Genomic DNA, 20954 nt, shown 5'->3' with positions numbered 1-20954 from the left:
TTTCGGCCCACACAGCGAGTACGAAGTATGGTTGAATGAAATAGAGGCCATTAGATGCATGGGGCACTCATATTTTCACCACTAACAGGAGAAAATTGAACGCAAATTGGTCATTCGATTTTTAAGCTCAATGTTTTAACCTCTCTACACGTATGTCGAACGTAATGGGTCGAAGCTATTCCATCTTATCCCCCTCTACTCAGCTTCTGGGATCGAAACTTAACTATGAGCAGCGGAGTTTCGATTAACTTAGTTTCGTTCCTGGGAGTAAAGTTTCGTCCCGGGTCGAAACTAAACTCCTTGGTGATTTTAATTTCATGCAGGAACGAAACTAAACCTAGGGCTCGTATTTTCGATTCCCTCCGTGTCGAAACGAAACATCTTCGTTTTGTTTCACTTGCCATCCCTGCTTGAAAGAACGTACCACCACGTGCTGCGACAAAGGAAAATCAGGCCATTGCCAAAAAATGAGAGGAAAATTAGGCCATTGCCAAAGAGGAAAAAGAGGAAAAATCAGGCTATTGCCAAATTTAAGGGCCATATAAGTCTTAATGATGAGCTACGAAAGAGGAAAATTAGTATACTGGGACGTTTATGGCGGGAAATTTTTCCCATGAACACCACAGTGTGTACTCGTGTCAAATCCTTCGCCAAATATGAAGTCGGGCGTCTTCCGCAAATTCCACGAAGCTGGTTATTTCTGAAGGTATCTTTTATTAAAGGAGGGATATAAAAATGTCTTCCGAGGCATGGCGTCAGCAAGAACAGGAATGAAATACGATAAAGGAAAGCGATTCGCGACCGTAAGGTAAATAATGTGTTCGACCTCTATCAGGGACGAGGCAAGGACGGAATCAGTTATAGTGTTTGGGAATTATTTAATTTACCATACCAGTTCGTTTCGTGAAAAAATGTTAAATGGAATGATTCCAACACATTTAAATGCCTCATATACTTTTGTTTGAAAGTAAAACCTTGCGCTAGAGTTTGAACAGCATGTTGCTGCCAGGCTAAACCTTTTGATAACCATATAACACTCTTGACAGCTCCTCTCAAGACACATATTGCTGTTTTTTTCGAGGACAATGGTGGCGCTGCTAGCTTCCCTCTCTCCCCACAAATTCTACGCGCAGCAGTGAATAGAAGATCGCGGTTTCCCTTTCCTGGATGCTTGTATAAAAGCCCTCGTCTTCACCACTTGAGAACCAATCGTGGGAAACCCTCAACTTCAGCGTGCATCGGTACTTCGTCCGCAGAGAAGTCCCCTAGAGAAAAGGTGAGCAATAAAGTAACTCATTATTCTTCTTAATTATACACGATGTTGTTGTCTCTTTTAACGTATTTATTCAACTGCACTGGTAACTAGTCAACAACTTTTTATTACCGCTGACAATCCTTTATTTATATTTATAAACTTCAACAATGTTGTTGATTTAAATTAACATTTCGTTAAAACAATTTCTAGGACTCTTTCCCTTGTTAATTAATCAATAATACATCTCTTGGGTTCATTAATTTAGAAAAGAACCATTTTGGAGCTCAGCAACTTTTCTTACCCTTGACAACCCTTTGCTTATTTATAAACTTCAACACTAAATGTTGTTGATTCAAATTAACATTTCGTTAAAATAATTACTTTTAACTTCAACAAGCATTCTTCACGCATTCAGTGGTTACAGACTGACTTCTATGTAACGATATCTCCACAAAACAAATTAACTTCCCGAAGTGTACATTTTTTCATCGAAGATTTAAGATTGCGAATTCCTCCACTCTTTAAGCTGCAATCAAACCGCCGTTGAATTTTCAAGCATGGTAATCCTTTGCCAACCTTCACACTCATAAGTAACGCTAGTGAAGGACTGACATTGTGTTAATACTTCGAGTGCAGTGATGGCATGGTGCTCAAGTGGGACTTGTTGTTATACGTAAAATAAATATTCGCAGTTCTGGAAAATACATTTAATCTGTCGGTGAGACAACAGCTATTCAATCTCTTTTGTCATCAATATAGGCAGCGTGTCGTTATAGCGCTTTGCTCATCGTCTAAATTTTATATATACCTCTTCTATGTATCAATGAGGGATAAGGGACAACAATGCATTTTTAAATGGACACTTGACACAAATGTTGACACAAATGTTGACACAAGAATTACCATAAAATAGTACTCTAATTTTTCGCCCGATAATATTAATGCAACAATGCTATTTCTAACGTCTACATTTTCTTATTAGTGATACACACCACAATCAATCACTATAATCAGGTACGTAAATTGTACAAATTTTTCCAGCCCGAAATGAAAACTTGCGCATTTCAGACAAATATTTTTCATATGTTTTGCATATTTATGCTACATCAATGAAAATTTCCGCCTCATTTCTGTGAAAAAATATCATCATTGGATAAATTATCGATATTGATACTCCACATGCTTACGTTCCCGCGAAGAGCTGAATTAAACATTTTTCATGGTGCTAAGAGACTTTTCGGGAGTTATAGTTCTGAAGCTTAAAAGTTTATATACCATTCTTAGTTATAACTACACGATAGCCCAATCTGTGGAATATTAACTTTTTATGGTTTTCTCTCTGACCAGTACTCCCAGTATATTGTAGATATCCGCAGTAAAAATCTTATAAGGTACAATTATATTGCATCAAAATTAAAACCAGGAATTGCGATAAATCTTTTTCCAGCTGCTAATGGCATACACGTTGCCAAGGGGCTGCACAGTTGGGGGTCTCAAGTCTCCCCATAAGTTTTTCCCAAGTGACGACTACCAGCGATACATCTGATGAGGAGACAACGAGTCAAGAGGCACTTATCCTCTGATACTTCATTTTCCGAAATAGTTACATTCCGTTACATCGGCGAATAACCAACAATGAATACTAACTTTCATCATCTTTCAAACGAAATATACAGTGGGTGTGATGAAATATGGCGCGTGCGAATTGGCAACATTGGCATTGATTCAGTAACTAACATCTGGCTACGTTAATAAGGGAGCCAGGTTTAGTTGCCGATAGAGATTGCATGCTAAATAATATCCAAATTAAAAACTAGAATTACGAGAAATATTTTGTCTGTAGTTTAGCATTTTTTATGTTGCTGGGAATGTGTGTTTTCTTCCTGCGAAGTTACAGCTATTATTGGATTCAGATTTCAAATTATGAATATAGAGAGATGTTTCAAGATTAGTCTGATGGAATTATAACATTTTAGTAAAAACAAGTCATTGGAAGTTTCCCAAAAATGCGTTAATTTCACTACCAGCTTCAATACACATTATAATATATTGAGGTGAATAATGCAAAATACAGCATCCTGAGGATAAAAGAAAATGTATTGGAACCAGTGGTATAGTATAAAATGGTTATTGTATATTTAAAAATTACTTGTGGAAAATGACCGCTATCTTGTGATTTGCCAATTTCATTATGAAGACCTCGCAACGATCATTAACGCGAAATAGAGTATTGCTGTTTTTGGTGCACTTAAAATCGTGCTAAAACCTGAATCATGCGGTCATTTTTTCCATCCCAATTTCTGAATCACAAAGTCATATCCAATGGGTATGACTTTGTGATTCAGAAATTGTGATATGACATACCCACTTCATCACTTGCTCCGTCGATCACTTATTCCGTCAATAGGGTAGTTTCCTTCATCAAAGAAAACGAAATGCATTGATTGCGATTCGTTACCCACCATTAGTGTATTCATAATATACAATTTGTTTTTGTTTTAGAAATCCCAGTTTAGACGAATGGCAATGCTCAATTTTAACCACATTTGAAACAGGCCAGATGGGCGACCATGCCATGCCACTCCACGAGACGTCACAGGGACCTAGTTTCTATACGAGTAGATAGGAGTTTTACATTGTCTGAGATTGCCAATGCATGCATGAGGCACAGAGCTCAGGGAATCATCTCTTAATAATCACCTATTAAAACTGGCTAAGGTAGGAAAGTTTCCTTCGTTTGATAGGGTATTAATAATCCTTATTTAAGCCAGCGCTACCTGCTAGCAAGGGTACTCTGCTACCTGCTAGCGGCCTGCATCGTATAAGCGCTCAACGCCTCGCCCCAAGGTCACCTCACACGCCGACAGCGGGAACCAGAACGACGTCACACGGAGTTTTCCCATCATTCATACTTAGCCGTCGCGTTTTCGCGTGATTGAAAATTTCACTTTTTATTTAATCGCGAAAAATAGATATCGTAATTTAAAAATCTAAAAGCGTGAAATACGTACTCCACGAGTAATAATTTTTCGATTTAGGGAATAAAATAATAATAGGAGACCACCCTATTATAGCGTGAAACGATCATTTTTCATCGGTCATCATTGAAGCGATCCCTCGAGCTATCCATCGAAAGGGACGGATTGCGTGATTCGGGAGCAATTCATTCGATGCAAGCTTATCTTCTTTTCCTCAGTCATTCGCAAACAAGTCTAGAAATAGTGATTTCCTTTGTCTCCGCACTTCTTCGTCCTCATTGAGCACGTAAGAGTTCATTCATCCTCATTTCACAAGCATGTTTTTTTTCCCATTCGATAAGAGTATATACATATCCATGCCATATTTCACACCCGATATCCCCGCTTGGAGTTGGTATGTGTTTCCATATCAGTTTTCTGCAATGCAAATTAAATTTAAGATATTAGCAAAATTTGGCCCTCGATATCTGTATTAGTCATTAAATGGACAGGGCTCATGTCTGATAATATTAGAAACTGATCAACAATCGTTGCTCTCAACAATCAAATCAAGTATCCTCCTGGAATGCATAGATGCAAATGGCACAAAGCAGTTATTCGTGCTTTTGACCCTGTTCCACCAATTTTAAAAATTTGACAAAAATTAGGATTATACTTTAAGATAGGGGTAATAACATCTTTTTTTCGGCGTGTCTATTGTTTCCTAAAATTTTTAATTTTATTTTGAAAATTTCAAACTTCTATAAAAGTTTATTTTTTGGTTCAAAATTTTTGAAAAAAATGAGAATGGTAGACCATAATAGTATACACAATTTAAAATCAAGAAAACGATTTTACAAAAATAAAAACTGGAGATATGGTTAAAAAAAACTAAAAATCGTGTTTCAATTTTTTCTGGGGTTGTTTTCCATTGTTGAGGCCTGAAACTTTGTGTAAACACATAATTTTGGATGCACTTTAATTGCATATTTTTTATTTTTCAAAATATCGGGGGGCACTTTTCATCATCTTAACCTGCTATACCCTTTCCATTTTTTTCAATTTGACTAATTTTACATGATGACGTCAATAAATAGGAGCTGCACAAGTGATCTGTCGAAAAATGTGGAACGCTATACATAAAATATTTAGATCTACAATTGAAGCAAATTACAGGAGTGTGGAGTGAGGACAGCCTAACGTGCCAGGCGCTCTTCTGAGTACTCAGCGTGAGTGTGGCTCGTGGAAGAAGGGGCGGGGCGAGGACAGTGTTGTCCAGCTCCGTTGTACTATACTCAGTTCATTTAATCTCTGCGAGTGAACTGGTGCGGCCTAAGCAAGTGGAAATGAGGGGAGGGAAAGTTTCTTGACACGTGACTTTGCCTTTGCCAATCAGCAAACAGTGGGCGTGGCCTCAGTGAGTCGCTCTCAGACCTCCGCCGAGTGAACATCGTCAATCTGCTGGTGGAGCTGTGTTGCCAAACCTCACGCGTTTTCCTTGCATGTAACCAAGTATGCCTTCCACCAACGGTGTCTCATTCAGCGCGGCAGCTGACAATGTCATGGGCTTCTGTGAAAGGATAATTCCAATGCCTTCCAAATGAGTAGGTGTATTGTCTCGGCACCGGGGCCAAAATGCCTGTGGCCATCCATGACTCACTCGTTTTCGGTGACAAAGTAGGGCGGCTATGTACATTTGGCAACGTTATGTTCGCTCCTCTCTCTCGGGACTACCTCTCCCCTATCAGCGAAGCCATCCGAGAGTGTCCGGGCTCTCACGAAAGCTCACCCGCAGACAAAGTGAATAGACTATATGCACTACGTACGCTTGTGAGTCCTTCTTCCATTTCAAACTGTATTTTTTTTGCTATTATTGCGGCTAGTCCGAAGTAATCCGAGCAGGGTTCGGTCCCAATCTGTTCGGATTCTCGGGAATCCACTGTACTGAGAAATAAGGGCAATAAGAAGTAGTGGTGTAAGGAATAAAGTTAAGCAGATCCAAAAGTCTGTGTTACCCCTTCGCCACCCAGCCACGGCTGCACAACAAAATGCCCACCTCGGCGATCGAACACAGCAGCATGTTCGAACTCAGCATTCGTCTTTTCACTGCAACTCCAGTGTTTTCCCCCCACCTTCGTATCTAAAGGCCTGTTTACACGATACATTAACACGTACGAGTTAATGTACGTTTTGCGTGAATGATTTTTGTGGACCGGAACGGATCATGTACGAATGCATGAACCAAATTAGAACAGGTTCTATATTCTGTGCATGCATTCGCACAAGTTGGGTGGTTACACGGTGCATTTTGGCGTTCATTCTCGCGTTCATACATGTAGACATTAACCCGTACGTGTTAATGTACCGTGTAAACAGGCCTTAATGCCTCGTTCACATTACGATTGTCCGAGCGATCGTCCCAACGATAGTTGGCCGAACTAGCCGTGTGAATGCATGTCCTGACAATAGTTCACGTAGGTCCGAACGTTGCCACTTTACGATGGTTAGGCGCTGGGAGACCGGAAACGGAAGCGTCAAGAGAAAGACGTAAAGCTCGTGAAGCTCTATTTTTTTCATGGATTTGTCCTAGGAAGGGAGAATATGGGCGAAAGAAAAATTATTCGGTAAATACACGTTGAGCAAAGTAATATCTTGCCCCTGCATACCTCATCACCTTTGCTAACCGTCAGTTTCCCGTTCACTTTAGATGTCAGCACTTAAGGGCAGCACAGGTTTTAACAATCGTCGTGTGAATGCACGATAGTTCCGACAATCGCTGGAACAATCGTAATGTGAATGAGGCATAATGGATCCGGAGCGATTTTCGGATTTTTTCGCCATCATTGTCTTTCGAGATTATTGGTTAGAAGTGGTTTCATCGCCTCGATGATGGTGTGAAGTTATTATGTCACGATTCCAACCATAGACGTACAAAACTTATCTAATGGGTCTAGTTCGATTTTCGGCTTCTTAGCTCGTTTACCAGCTTTTGCTTCTGAGATTTTTGGTTGAAAGAAGTGTCACCTTCAAGATTTTTATGCTAATTTTTAATCTAACGGTGCCAAGCATAGACTTCATGTAATATCTTGTCCCTGCATACCTCAACTGCTTTGCTAACTGTCAATTTCCCGTTCCCTTTAGATGTCAGCACTAGAGGGCATCGCAGGTTTTAACAATCGCCGTGTGAATGCACGATAGTTCCGACGATCGCTGGAACAATCGTAATGTGAATGAGGCATTACTTACCTGACTTTCCATGATTTTCAATCCCAAATTCTAATCCTCCTCCACTGGTTCGACATATCATAGTGCTTGGAGAACAGCTGGCATCTCCGTCAATCTCCTCTGAATGAAAACTGCCTAGGGAACCACGGCATAGCGTCCCATCAAACGGACCGAGGGCTTAGCTACAAATTCTCTCCTCGAAGCACTCAAACAAGGATCGGACACTGTCTAAAAATCGTTGTCACTGCCGAGATTGGAACCCATACCGTCGCGGTGGGAAACCAATGGTCTAGATTGATGTAACACAATTATTCTTCTTAATTAAACACGATGTCGTTGTCTCTTTATTTATTGAACCGAACTTATATATTCAACTGATCTGGTAACTAGTCAACAACTTTTTCTTACCCTTGACAACCCTTTGCTTATTTATAAACTTCAACACTTATTGTTGTTGATTTAAATTAACATTTCGTTAAAACAATTACTCGAACTCTTTTAAAATAATTACTATTAACTTCAACTTAGATACACACGAATTTGATACCCCTCAGTTTCGTTATGGTTTTCCTATGAAGATGAAAAAATTGACAAGCCAAAATAATGCTCACTTAACTGCATTAAATCGAGAGACATTATTGTGTACTTCTAACTCACACGGTGACCATGAAGTGACCTCAGACACAAACGACTAAGTCAATAATTTCTTTGTTTGTTTGAAGCTTTTTATCGACTTCACGTCGGATATGCATCAAGAAGAAAAATTATACATCAGCAATGTCAATTTTTCGATTTTACAGATCATTCCAGTCTCGAATTAAGGAAATCAGATATGTTTGCCTGGTATATGAATGGGTATAAATGATTTCATGGTCCATGAGAACTGGCCAATAACATATTTTTTGTGCAGTAATCTGTTCTTTTATACTCTAGGTACTTAATTGAAAACGATCCTGAATCACAGATTTTAAAAATATTTCCATTCATCCTACGTTAAGTTCATGCTCATACTGTAATTAATGACCACATCACCGGGCTTGTTATTATTTCTTATCCGTAATATTCACTGCCAATATGAGCAGCAGCGATAATATGAATAATTATCAGGCCAATGCTGGTTCATTATGTAACCAATTAGTGTTTATTAAATAATTCATATTCTAATTACGCCTCTCACTTTCACTTTTCCTAACTCGCATTAAAAACCTCATTTCGACAATTTCGCCAAAAATATTGCCAAACTCCATAAATCCGGTCATCAACCGTGGATTGGGTGCAGAACTCATTCTGTACCGATCCGCAAAAACTACTCCATCAAACCCTAACTTTCTTAAGACGCACTGATAAAATACGTCCAGTAATGCGTGGCTCATTCTGTTTTTTAAGGAATTCGTGGACAATTCCATTCTTCACCCGATTTTCTTACTCTCCCACATACTACTTAAGTTTGGGGTGAGCTTCACACCCAGACTGAACTACGGGGTGAATCATAAAGTGAACCCATTATACGAAACTATTACAAATTAGAACTATAAAATTATAATGACCTGAAAATTATGTTTTCGCACTTGGATTCTATTAAAAACATCTCCCTAATCTTCGTTAAGGCTGGTACGCGACTTTTCTTGGTGTCTGTAAAGGAAGACGTTAGAGTTTGTGAAGCTCTGTCGTCTTAACGAAGCAACCAATTTGAATGTGACAAAAACCACAATAGAGACTGTCTATTTCAAATACTTCAGCAAATCCTCTGCCCATCATTATTTGTTTTACCATTTCTTTCTCAAAATAGTACCCGTTTTTACATACCTTGCACGATTTGAGCGCATGGTATTCATCTACACATATGCATGCTACCCCCCAAGCCGCTTCAATAGACGTGTGGCAGGGGGACGTTCCTTCACACCATTGCTTTTTCGCGAATTTTTAGCCGAAAACAATACTTAAACGGTTCCACCAGCCTTCGTATTCGCCAAAAATTGCTCACTAATTGTAAGTGTGACTTTTTCCTATTCCCAAAAATAAAGATAGCTTTAAAGGGCAAGCATAGTAATAATAATAAAATGCCTTTATTCGGGCGAGGTTGAAACTAAGACGTCCCCTCTTCTACCTAACCCCTCGATAGCGTCAATGCAAACATAGACAAACGTTTACAATACAAAGGATATACAATATTTGTGAAATGTCAAAAATATGAAAAACTGTATGCGAAAATTTTGTGGAAAAAAGATTTCTGTTTGTGGGAAAAAACATGAGGATAAGGGTGTAGTATTCTTTAGCGAAAGCTAATGTCGTGTTATTCGTAAAATACAGCATAGTCAATGAGGTACAAAGTATACACAATTATTGCGCATGCAAGTAAGATATAAAATATAACATAAAAACGCAAGCATTCAGCGATACATATCACTTTGTCGTAAGCGCTGCTCAGTGTCATGTGTATTTACCAGCTAGTTGTGAAGTGAAAAGTGCTTTCTGTAGCCTCTTAAAAGATGCTGATGATGATGAGTTCGTAATTGAAGCAAAGATGACATTAAAAGAAATCGCTGACAGAGATAAAAGGCTATCACAAAGATCGAGTTTGAGAAGTGTTTCGAGGATAAGGAAGAAGCGCTGGCACATGTGCAAAGGAACGGATGGGAACTGTTTTGAAGGTGACAACATCATTGTAGACGAAGAAATGAATATTTTTCTAAAGAAAATGAAATTCCTTTATTTTCCTTTATTTATTTCGCAACTTTTATTGCAAATCCAACGGTGTGAGATGTCCCTCTCTCTCTCCCGCGGACTTAAATAGGGTGTTCGGGGGGTGGGGAGGTGACGCGAGGGAGGTGGAGGGGGTGGCGGGGTTCCCTGCTTGATCAATAGCGACGGGGCCGTAAAAAGGGGATGGGGGCGCCCTGGGAGGAGGGGTGGGGTGGGGGGGGGGCGACGCAAGGAGGCTGCTTCTGCTGGTGGAGGATCACTTTCGAGGCGGCGGCAAATGGGATATTCCCCCACCACACACAGCGACGAAAAAGGAAATTTCTCTAGACTGCGAGTATTCCTTCTCAGAAATATGAACTTCACACGAGAACTTATTTATTTATTTATAAAATTTTCCACATACAGCATAGTTTGCCATTTTACAGTGGCACACTATAACAAATTTAAAAAATTCAAACACAATCAAACATAATAAATTTAAATAAATAGCAATGAATTGAAAGTAAATTATTGACCTCAAGAGTTTTTATTAAGGTAGGAAAGAGCGTGGTTTGTAAAGGAGTGGTTTGGAAAGGAGAACGGGTCAATGTGATCTGGAAGGGAATTTATGAGGGAAGAGAGGCGGAAGAGGATGGAACGTTTGGTTAGTGACAATCTGGGAATGGGCGAATATATGGAGGAGCGAATGCGTTCGGGTGGGTCTGCATGGAACTTAAAAGGTTAGATTGGAGACGAGATCGGGACAGTCAACGGGAGAGTTTAGAATGCTATGTATTAGCTTCAAATCGGATTTGAGGATTAAATTTGGAATATTAGATAAAGTGAGAGTGCAGAGAGTGCAGAGAGAGAGAGAGAGAGTGAGAGTGAGAGTATCAGCGGGCATATTACGAAGATAAGGACTCTGTGCTTAACTATATTGATGAAAAAATTTGTCACGCTTTTAAGAGCCAGAATATTGGATGGGGCTGAGATGGTCCGAATGGGGGAGCAATACATTACAACGGGAATGACAATAGTTGAAAAATATGCGCGTAATGCCATCGGGTCTGCAATTTCTGAGAAGCGGTAGAGGAGGCCAAGGAGAGACATAGCTTTGTTTTTAATTTTTGTAATATGCTCACAGTAATTTAATTTTTTATCAATTAAAACACCTAATTCTTTGATGGTGGAGACACGTCTGAGGGAAAGGGAGTTTAAACTGTACCTGAAATCATAAGGGAACTTATAATATTTAATGCAAGAAGCGGCAATGTGCTTAAAGAAATTAACAGATATATTGTGTATTTTTTTTCCTCGCGCAATTCAAAATACCCTATTTGTTCATGGGACCAAAAATGTATAACAAAAAAATTAAAGAAGAGAAATTTTGCACAACTTCCCTAGATTCTCTTAACAATTGATGTCTGACGTGTATGTTATAAATGTAATAGAAAACCCTCATTAACTCCACTTATAAAGTTGTCATGGAAAATAACCAATAATGGGTAGTTGTTTATGTTTGGCGACGAAAGATAGTACACGGAAGTTAATATAATTTTTTGTACTGAAAAAGATAAAGAGGAAGAATAAAGGAAGTAAACAAAACTGTAAGTAGTGATAAGATAGTTAATTCTATCGCTACAATACAATATACGATACATAAACATTGAAAATGTGCTCCGTTAAGATTTTCTTTTTGTGTTGTTGCCACAGTCAAACCATATGTTACAGGAAGTTTACTTGTTTTTTTCTGTTTAAATACTCTTGTACATAATGTAATATCCTTACATTATTTGAGCAATGCATGTAAAATTATATTGGTACGCTAAAAGCAGGTTTTTTGCTTAGAAGTGCACTTCACTTCCAAATATGTTCATAAATATTTTATGAAACCATATTTTAAGAATTAATTATCATTATTAAACTATTACTATAAAAGCCAACGAAAAAGGACCAAAACTATGCTATTTTCTTGTACTTACATAGCGAGAAATTTTCTTAAGGATGGGAGGGGGTGCCTTAATGTTATATGCTGGTTGCCCATACTGGTCATAATCATTTCTTTGTCAACGTACACTAATCGTAAATTCAAAACTTTCATTTAATAAGCCATAAATTTCGTTTGAATAATGTGGTAATTTAGAGTCATCGTTGTTTTTTCGCCGAAGCCGCCGTAGTTATCACGGCTTGATCTCCGTGGGCATTTTTCTCCGAAATTCGCATAATTTTTCGGAAATATTTTATTAATTATTTTTTTCCTTATCTTGACCTCGTTTAATTCATGTTAAAATAGTTGTTGGAGTGTAGGTCAATGTATGCTATGCAAAAAAAGTTTTAGCCAACGTTTCTATTTATTTTAAACTGTCAGCATGGCTTAACTTTGTACATGTTTAAACGATTTTACATTTTTTATTATTTATTAATACCAATAAATATATAAAATCGTTAAAATATGTACAAAGTTAAGCCATGCTGACAGTTTAAAATAAATACAAACGTTGGCTAAAACGTTTTTGCATAACATACGTTGACCTACACTCCAAGAACTATTTTAACAGGAAATATTTTAAACATTAAAGCACAGTCGGCAATAGTTAATATAACCCTATTAAAAGCAAATTTCGGATCTGTGGCCCTGATATCAGTCAACAATTTTATCAGTTAAGCGAAAGTCAGAGGATGGGAGGTGTCCGTGGTCCAGTCTCTCTCTCCTGAGGGGACGAATGGCGGGCGCTCGCGGAAAAATTTCGCGGGGGGGGGGGGTTCAAGAACTCACTACGCGCCCACTCATTGCCTTTGTTGTGGCTGCTGTTGTTCCTATGCATTGCTTCGAACTGAAGAATGCTCTCCACAAAATACACGAAACAATCGTACAACGTATCTTGCGATCTATGGGTTCTGAGAATGTTTTTTTGAGAACTATTTGCGATTGTTTCGCCGTGATCTGCTGAAGGCTTCGTCGGTCGTCTATAAGGTTGATACCAACTTTCCACTATCGATTTCTCAGACTTTCCCCTGCTCTCAAGTTCGTTTTTTTTCCCGGACATATTATCAATGGCCAAAACGGTCCTAAATAGACTTTTATAGGAAAATGCAATAAGGAATAATGTAAAACCAATTTTTTTCATTCCAGGATTTTAATATATTCCAGAAAATTAAATTAAATTAAAAGATGCTTAAATCAGATCATTGAACACAAAAAACTAAAATAATCCGAAACATTGCCATTATTGCCAAAATATTTCTATATTTCTATTGTTCTTGACGTCTTGACCATATTTAAATATGAACTCTAGATGTTTAGGTCATTTGTAAAAACATATTTGATGACGTTCCGGAAATTTATTTTCCTTTTTAAAGGCGCATTGTACGAAAAAATGATACATGAAGGTACAAGAAATATAGAAGCTGGGCAAGTAATGAAAATCAATTTCACCGTCCATAAATGATCCAATAAAATAGTAGGCAGCGATTTTTCCGGGTTTCCTTCCTTGTTTATCCATTTTGTTGGACAATATTTCGCCAACGTTCCAGTTTGCTTCCCCAAGACCACTTTAAGTGCCGATGCAGAATTTGGTCAATATTGAATATGGTGTGTACAGAAGACCAAATTAGGCCACATTACAGCCCACTTCACAATTTTCACTATGAATCTAATTGTGCCATATTTTAGTAAACTGTGTTGTAATATACATCCGGGAGCTTAGTTATTATGAGTGGATTTTTTTCCGAGTCCATAAGAGTGGCCACAGTGAATGCTGTATTATTGAAATGCCGATGCAGAATTCCGCCAATATACAATACGGCGTATATAGATGATCAAATTATGCGTCGGCACTTAAATGGACCAGATGAATCCAACTTGAACGTTGGCGAAATATTGTCCAGGAAAATGGATAAACGCGGAAGGAAACCCGGAAGAATCTCTGCCAACGGCCAAAATCTCCGCTACAATGTTGTACTGGATTTTACTGTGGGAAGCACACGGAAAAATTCAATACAACATTGTAACTAATAGATCTAAAATTTTAAAAACGAATTAAGAAAATTGCTGTGACATACCTTTGGTGTGGTTGTCTAGTTTGTCTTTATTATAATAAAATGTGCGCCAGTGACCTCTCCTGCGCCTCCTTCTCTCTTTTTCCCTGAGTTCAAGCAAAACAAAGCGCTCAACTCGGTGATCGCACACAGAAACACGCTCTACTCTACTTTTCAAATACTCTTTCTTTTCACCTTCACGCTACGGCTCTGATGTTTTCTCCAGTTGGTTTTGAATGGATACAGCAAACCATATTGCTGCACAAACCACTGGACTTGGAATGTAACTCGAGCGACTTCTTTAATTCAGCTTATTAAAACCACTTGTCTGTTTCCACACGCTTTTATTTACACCGACCATGGTTTCGGCAACTTGTGCCATTGTCAAGGTTGTATCAACTTGTATCATTATCAAGGCATAAGTTGCCGAAACCATGGTCGGTGTAAATAAAAGCGAGTGGAAACAGACAAGTGGTTTTAATAAGCTGAATTTCAAAGATTTCCACCGTATCACGCCGGACACAGTATCTTTGATTTCTTTAAGATATAAATCCATAAATAACATAATGAATCTATTAAAAAAACACTTCTCCTAAAAGCAGGTGATCATAATGTAGTTCTGCCCCTGAAATCGAAAATCATACTCTAAACATCGTATCGCCCACATTTTCAAGGCAAATCATATATTTGGCCAATACTGAAGGCACAAACGAGGGTGAAGAGTACCAGTGAAGATTACCATTATAAAGAGTTGAGTAGGGCTTAATCTGGTGGAGTTCTACCTTAAATATTGTAAATCAAAACTCACAAGAAATTTTCACCACAAATAATTTTACTCAGTCGATAGGTTTTAAAACATTTCGCATTCTCGCCAGGTACTATCGCCATGACGATGGTAGCTGGCACTGCCAGCTACAGTCCAGTTTAATGCGCCATAAGTTGAGTAGCAGCTGCGAGGCTAACTTTACTAGACAAGGGCTTAGGGGACAGTTAGAAGTATTACGTAAAGCCAGTATCCCGAGGGCAACTTTTAAAACAACGCGTAAATTTATTCATGAAAAATAAAACAGCAGAAATCTTTTTTAATCCATCCAGATTACTTTCTACTGCACGGGAAAGTAACCTTAGCCATATGAATGCCATTAGTTTATATTTTACCACTGTGTCGTAAATATAACCAGGATCCCAATAATTCTAGCTATGATTTTGTCGTGTTCATAAGAATGGCCAGAATGAGCGCTGATTTACTGAACAATCTTTAAGATTTCATTCATAATAATACATCCACAACGAGCACAAGGACGTTGCGAACCGAACTATCTAGTTGTAAGCGCGATAGATTAGCGATTGGAGAGGGAAATGAGAGCGCCAGTTATATTTGAGTTTCTTGTTTAGGCAGCGGGAGATAAGATTAGGTGACCTACTCAGTACTGTCAAATAAAACACTGAAACTGGTATGGAAAAACCACTCTAGAGATTATATATATCGCCATATACTGAGCAGTCAGCATGATTAGAGAATGAGTGAATGCATTTTTGGCAACAAGACATCTTCAATAATAGATCTATAAGAAAGAATATAATCTCGGGAAAAAAGTTATACTTAGTTTGCTTTTTATCAAGAGATGTTGAATAGATATCGCCTAAGTTTTTTAGCATAACACCTTCCTCCGGAAAGCCTTAATCACACGATCATTTTTGTTTTTCGTCGCGAAAGTGATCACTCGAGCGATCGCTTTTCGCGACGGGAAAAGTGATCGCTCTAGTGATCATTTTTCTGAATCACACGGTCCCTCCCGCCGTCGCTTTTCGTATCATTACCGATATCACAGCTCGTTGTCATGGGACCCGCATAACGAAAATATATAGCGTGTTTGTTTGTTTATCTACGTCGTTCCCACCATTGCCAAACGTTGCGCTGCAATCGCTCCATACGGTCATGCGTTCCGATTGGCTGATATGGGATTTTAGGGACGGTTTCAGCGACGGAAAAAGTCACCGGACGAGTGATGAAAAATAGCGGTGGGAATCCTCATCATTGGAGTGATTGCGAAAAACAATTGCCGGCGACGATCATTTCCCGAGTGATCAGTCGAGTGATCGCTGGAGAGGTCACTCGAAAATGAAGAAAAAAATGATCGTGTTATCAAGGCTTTATACTCAACCCTTTCGTCACACGATTATTTTTTCTGAAAGTTTTGCGCGATAGCTCCAATGATGACGGAAAAAATGACTGATTTACACGATCTTTTACGAACTCTCAACTATTTAGCTATCTTGCTTAACCTAATATGATATTTTCTCCTAATTACGTTTTATGAACATAAAATTTTATTTTAAAAGGTATTCCAACATAAAGCTCCAATTTTTTGAGGTAATATAAAACTTAGGCGCTGAATTCATATTCTTCCATTATTGCATTCCATTTTAGTCCATTCTAATCATTTTACTTACGTTAAACGAGTATGGGAAAATTTTCACCAAGGATTTTACAGAAATCGGTCAAAATATAGACATGGCTTAAAAATGCCACCTATTCAAAAAATGTTTTCCACGGTCAGGGAAACGTTTGATGATTTTGCAAGGAATACATGATTCCCTGCAGACGCTAAGTTTATCCACAGCCAAAAACATCTTCGCACAAATTTTATACCGATGCCTGCGTGGAAAATCAGTATCGATAAGACACAAATTCAATGGGATAACAGTGAACAGGCGCGTTGGTCGACATATTCCAATGTTGTGACGGAAGTTGCAAGACGCCTCGAGAACCACGCGACGGAAATGACGAAAAAATATATTAAAGAGCATGAAAAATAAAAAGATTTTAAAAAAATAAGAAAAAAATATTGAAATAAAAAATTGTGTACAAAAAAGAGAGAGAAAGCGTCAAACGAAAGTGAGAACACGGATAAAAATGGAGAGGAATCCGCGTTCGAGGAAAAACGGAGAAAATAAATAAAACAAGTTCTCGCGGAAAAAAATGAGAAGTTCGGGAAGAAAAAATAAAAGAATAACGAAAAGTCAGGTCGTGGGAAAAGTGGAGTCGGGGTGTGCGTGCGTGCCTTCGAGCAGTTGCCGTAACGCACGAACGCAAGGGGGAGGGGGGGCAAGCGGCGCGGTCGCCGTCGCTCGTTTGTTTTCCCTTTTAAAGGGGAAGTGCCACTGGAGAGGGCGAGGGGAGGAGGCTGCGAGGTCAGAGGTCAGCTACACACTCCGCCCGTGAGGTGGCAGGGGACTCTCTCATTGTCCTCCTGCCGTGTATTGATGCTTCTGCGATATTCCCCCGAAAATATCGAGAGGATATCACATACCCAGACCAAGAACAGGATTATTTAAACAAAGTTACCTATTCTTGGGACCGAAAATATACCGTGAGTTACCAAAATACATAACTGACGAAAAGAATGTATACAGACATTGCGAAAGGGTAAAGATGTGGCTGTTGGCTCATAATGATGTTTCACATTTGCTTAGGTGCATGAGGTATTGTGATGAATGGAATGAGATTCAATGATTGTTTCATGTTAGTTAGTGATTTCATATTCTATATGTTTATTCATATATGTTATGTTTACACATTCTATATGTTTCGTATGCTAGGGAGGTCATTATTTCTCAATACGAATGATCCAGCAAGGTAGCATTTTTTTGTGTAATATGTACAGAAGCACTCTAACTGAAAGCGAAGTCCGTAACCCCAAAACGGAGTATTAACTCCAAAGGGTTACCTAAGTTCCTATAGCCATGTATTTCTTACAATTTATATTTGTGTGGAACAATGAACATTACTGTTATTATTATTATTATGTAGTAGGAGAGAATTGTTCGATAATTTTACTGCATGGCCAGTATTAGAAAACTTCTTTTACGGCATTAAATGATAAGGTCCAAAACCGATCGCTTTTATTTTGTGCTAATCTTTCAGCAAACGAAAATATATTAATTTGGTGACTTGTTTACGACGTGGTGTACACTAATCATGAACGCGTAAAACACCATTAAATTCAGGAAAAAAACCATGACAACTTAAAATTCGAATTGAATATAACGGAACAACCTTCTTTTCCATTAATAGAAATATACGGGAAATTTATTTTCTTTACAATTTTAACTCTTTTTTTTAATCCTCAGTTCGGCTACGCTTCATTATTACAGCGCTATTTTTCTATGGCTAACGTTCAATGATTTTTGATGCCATTGCCATATCGATGGTCTCGGATGACAATCACAAAGATCCAAAGATCCATGGTTCAATTCTCGGTCGAGGGTAAAAAAAAAAAAGTTTCCCAAGGCAATCCTCATTTTTCGGGACTAAAGAAGTCCGAAGACCTTACAATGACATCACATTGTGGTACTGAAACAATATAATAATAGTTTATAACAACCCACGCAAATTTTACTCGTACAATTGCTACATCTTGTATAAAATTAATGTCAAATTTCATCAAAATGACATGCCTCATGTCGAATGCGAAAGACAGCAACTATTTTGTATGTTACCAAAAGAGTGTGACTTGCGCATAATGTCTTTCAAATTCGACATCATGCACATCAGCGTAATTCAACAGATCTAACTTTATACATTCCATCCCTATTTTTCAACACTTCAAGAACTTCATTGACTGTTTTCACAAAATAGGGCCTTGTAATTTTCAGAAACAACTGACGACAATTTAAGGCACATTTGAACTTATGAGTCACATATCGTGAATTGATCCATCTTTCATAACTTCACAAGTAGGAGAGGGTGGTGTAGTTAGGACATAGTGCACACAGGATCATTTGCAACTACCGGCAACTTCTGCGACCTAGCGGCTTTAAACCAAGCTATTATGTGAAATATGCGATAGAGTGCTAAACAGGTCAATTACGAGTCCATTTGGGTTATTCTTACAAAGAAGACGGTAGTTTGAAGCTTTTGTCACTGAAAAATAAATATTTTTAGTTGCATAGCCAAGTCTTTTACCAAAAATCGATCACATCAACAGTGGTTATCGTAGCACAGGTGAAATTGACACATAATCGTGAGTAGTTTAGCTACTTATTTGGTATTTAGACGTATTAACCAGACAAATCAGCCGAAATTAAAAATGAAAAAACCTGTTGTACCAAGAAACACAAGCCCATGATGTGCATGCCTAGGAACATGTTCCTACGCTTGTGATTTTTGTAGTCAGCCGTGATTTATGGTCCAATATTCTAAAATTTACTTTTTTTATTACATTCTTTACATAATTGGACTTTAGAGAATGATATCAGTTTTGGAGGGTTTAACCTAAGTTTATTTTTTACTTGAAAGGAGTTATATTTTAAAATTGAGTTTTTATCTAAGCTACGTTTATTTTCTTTATGTAGCACTCCGATCTACTTTAAAATTAACTGAAAAAATACATGTTGATTCCCATTTTTCACGCTTTTAATTACAGTTCCCACCAATCTAACTTGTGTTCCGTGGTAAGATGGGTGGTGTTCCTAGGTATGTGAACATGATGTACCCAGGAACAATTATGAACACTTTTAGAGTTGAAATTAGATCCATTATTAATAGTAAAGGTACAAATCTAAAACTTAAAACTTATACTAAGTAATCCTGATGGAATAAATTGTTACTATTAGACTGAATCTTGAGTAAATATATATTGCTTTATCTAAAAAAATTGAAAAAGTTTTCCGTGGTACAGCACTCTCCCCTAAGTTAAAATTATTTATAATAACGCCTATATTTTTTTAACCAATATTATTCAAATTGAGAAATAATTTGTGTCATATATGTTTAGAGTTAAAGCAAACATAACTTTTTATTCACGCTTTAATTTCTACGTTCTTGTAAGATGAACTTTCCTATATAGCTGTTTCCAAATCTTCTCGTGAAACCGTTCCATTTACTTTGATTTTTGAAACATTTTCATCGACGTACAAAACATTTCTTTTCTTAAGAAACTTATTATATGATATATACGCCCAAACACGGCAAAACGTATTTTCTTGTAATTTTGTCAACTACAGTCACATACTCCAATATTTATTTTAACTGGCGTAACTTCAAACACCAAATTTTTTCACTTCCAATGGATAGCAAAATTAACTCTGGCAATAATGATAACTCATTCGAGGGCTAATTTATTCCACGTCAAATCGCCTCCTCAAAAAAGACTCCTCTCAAATCCTCTCAAATTTGGACCAAATTTTAAGGAAGTGCCATATTAGTCCGTCTTATTTTTGTCTCCAAACTTTCTCATAAAATATGTATCCTTTGGCTACTTATAACTGATTATAAAATAAAACTTTTCTTAAGAAAATAATGATTGGCAATTTGAAGCGCGCAAATGAGAATTATTTAAAAGTCGAAAAGTAAATTAAAAGAAATATTAATAAATCCATTCCATAAATAAATTTTCTGCTAAACAGCTTTTTGGTATATTTTGATCCCATTTTCAATGCCATCCTCTCTATCTCCAGCCACGCTTAAAAACATGGCACTATTAATCGTGAAAATTATGGATTCTACGACGTCTCGACCTTAGGAATATTGACCGTTGAAAGTTATGAAAAATAAATACGTTAAGCGATTCAAACTGGAGAAATTAGCATAAGTGATATTATAAATGTACGAGCTTGCTGCGCCCGCTCCCAGTGGGCTTCCCCCGCGCTTTTCAATGCAGGTCCACAGAGGGATAGGCGCGTTTCTAATTTTAAAATGTAGAAAAAAAGGCAGGGTCTTATGTACAAATTTAATTGGAATGTTCATGTACAAATTGAGGTCAGATGACCTCTTTGGAAGTAATTACACTATC

At 37.8% G+C, this 20954-nt stretch overlaps 1 protein-coding gene across 1 annotated transcript in view; it reads left to right on the top strand.

The window, feature by feature from the left end:
• The first annotated feature begins 1183 nt into the window (after window positions 1–1183).
• Window positions 1184–20954, top strand: part of LOC124156585 (phospholipase A2-like) — a 44145-nt gene continuing 24374 nt past the window's right edge. Inside the window, exon 1 of the mRNA XM_046531216.1 lies at window positions 1184–1276. The gene's annotated coding sequence lies outside the window, so the exon portion shown is untranslated. The remainder of the gene's footprint in view (window positions 1277–20954) is intronic.

Source organism: Ischnura elegans, chromosome 3 (genome assembly GCF_921293095.1).
Source record: "Ischnura elegans chromosome 3, ioIscEleg1.1, whole genome shotgun sequence".
In the NCBI taxonomy this organism is placed as follows: Eukaryota; Metazoa; Arthropoda; class Insecta; order Odonata; family Coenagrionidae; genus Ischnura; species Ischnura elegans.
The sequence above is the reverse complement of the archived record's forward strand: the minus strand, read 5'-3'. Positions and strand labels throughout refer to the sequence as shown.